Consider the following 2,694-nt stretch of genomic DNA (forward strand, 5'->3'; position numbering starts at 1 on the left):
TGTAATAAACAAAAGTTGTTCTACCTTTAAGGAAAAAATTAAAAAAAATAAAAATTTAGGATATCATAAATAAAAAATAAAAATAAAAATAATAACAACAATCAAACTAAATGACTATTTAGTCCCTGTATGTTAACGATATTTTTGGTCTTTATATTTTAAAAAATATATTATTTTGTCCCTGTATTTTGCTTCCGTTAAAGTTTTTAATCCCTCCATCAATTTTTCAGTTAGTTTATGCCAATCAAACTACTATTTAGCTCCTCTATTTTAGTAAAATTAATTAATTAGTCTATATATTTTGAAAAACATATTAGTTAGTCAATTTGGTTCTGTTAACTATTAAGTCTCATAATTATTTTTTATATTTCTCTCTTTATATTTTTTTCTCCTCTGTTCTCACACTTTTCTCCCTCTCATTCTCTCTTTGCTTTCATCCTTTGATATAAATAGAACAAATTTTCTATATAAAAAGGTTAATCAATTCCCAATATTTCTAAGCAATCAAGGAAAATTACTTTCCATTAGGAAAAATACAAAAATAATGTCTAACGGATTGGATGAAAATACTTGAATAATTTACAAAATATGTCACACCCTACTCCCCTGTAAGATGTAACATGATCCCGTAGTACACCTAATGAATTATCGTACTTCGCCTATCGATAATCCATTAAATATACTATAAGGAATTTTAAAACAATTTTCATGAAATTTAAATCATCGATTAAAATCTGGTGTTATAAAATTTTTTTCAAAATTTCTGCAAAGTGCCGGTTGTATTTTGAGAAAACAGTTCTTCAAAACCTATAAAGAACACACTCCCAATATGTTTTCTCAAATACAACTTCAATAACTTCATTTGAACCCATAATTCAAATCTCAATAATCAAATCAATCTCCTCATAAAAGAAACATTTTATTGATTACAAGACTCAAAATTAATATTACAAAACTATTCAAATAAATGAAATCCCAAATTTACATTTACAATAATTTACATTTAATTACATACCAAAATATTTTACAAGAGTTTTTATACAATTGCTCAAATAATTTATATACATATTATTACATGCATACATCAAAACCTATGTACATGGGTATACCTATGATATACCTGGAGCTGATCTGAATGTGTTTTCAAAGAAACTTACTCACTGCTCTATACTCTTATTACCTGCGATAGCATACAAAGCTATCGCTGAGTGGTGAACTCAGTAGTGCACAACTATAATTTAAAACATAGTACAATATACATTGACAAAATTTACAGCAAATAATTTGGAAATCTGAATACTCATCAAATTTCAAAACTCAAAATATTCATTGCCAATAATGTAAATCATTTGTATGAAATGACCTTGATCACGAAATTCAATTTATCAAATCATGACTAACCATTTAAGGTAGTTCCAACAAAATCGATTATACATAAATCATAACTGAAATCACAATTCTTTACTATTCAAAAACATTCTGTGTCTCAAAAACCATGTTGTATCTCAAAAATCATGCTGTATCTCAAAAACCATGTTGTATCTCAAAAATCATGCTGTATCTCAAAAATCATTCTTTATCTCAAAAATCATGTTGTATCTCAAAAACCATGCTGTATCTCAAAAATCATTCTTTATCTCACTAACTATGCAAGACTAATCCAAAAGGGCCATATTCGAAGTGATTCTAACTCCCTATGGTCGGGGAGGTCGAATCAGATTCTAACTCCCTATGTTCGGGGAGGTCGAATCATCGTGCACAGTACACATCACAATAATGAATCTTCCACAAGGGCCATAACGATAAAAAAACTTAGATCTAACCTCAAATCAGAGGAAAATCTAAGCCTGTGCACGTACCATGGTAATCAAAACACAACTAACTCTATTGTCTTCTCAACAAATGAGAGAGACGGGTAATAACCCAGTCAAGCATCTATACTGAGATATAAAACAATATTACAATCCTTTTAGTGAGCATAAATCACAATATAATTCGATTCAAATTCAATTCCAATATCCAATAATTTTTATGCTCATCACAATTCAAATCATAAATTTGCATTTTTTCATGAAAATTACCATCACAATTCAAAACATGTTCTATCACAATTTTCCAAAACATAATTTATTCAATCCATAACAATGCTTAATACTTGTGAAAATACCATTTCACAAAGCTAAATTCATACATACTATGACAATTTCAATAATCATTGAATTAAATCCAATGCTTGTTAAACATAATACATAAGAAAAATATGTCATTTAATCATATGAAATATTCAAAACAAAATCAGTTAAAAACTAGTTGTGCACAAACCTCTGATAACTGTCTCTTGGCTCTGACTCAGTGTTTCCTTCTCCTTCCCTAAGTCTTTGCTAACTGAGAAATACAATTTTGAAGTGTTTCAGTACTCATTTAAATTGTCTCTAACGTTAATGCTTGATAATTAATTCACTGAATTCTATTATTTGCTTAGTCAATCTAACATGTCGACCATCGATGCATTCTAGGTAAATTAGATTTTAATGTTACTAATATGTCACGTTTGTAGCCTTTTAGGGTTGGTACATGTTACCCAATTCATTTCCATATATTTTGCATTTTACTGCAATTTGCTGGATTCTGGGATACTAGTTTGACCTAGCCGGACGACCTAGTTTCCTCGATTTTCGAGTTTCGGTCGAAACT

This window comes from Hevea brasiliensis, unplaced genomic scaffold (assembly GCF_030052815.1).
Source record: "Hevea brasiliensis isolate MT/VB/25A 57/8 unplaced genomic scaffold, ASM3005281v1 Scaf358, whole genome shotgun sequence".
NCBI classification, from domain to species: domain Eukaryota; kingdom Viridiplantae; phylum Streptophyta; class Magnoliopsida; order Malpighiales; family Euphorbiaceae; genus Hevea; species Hevea brasiliensis.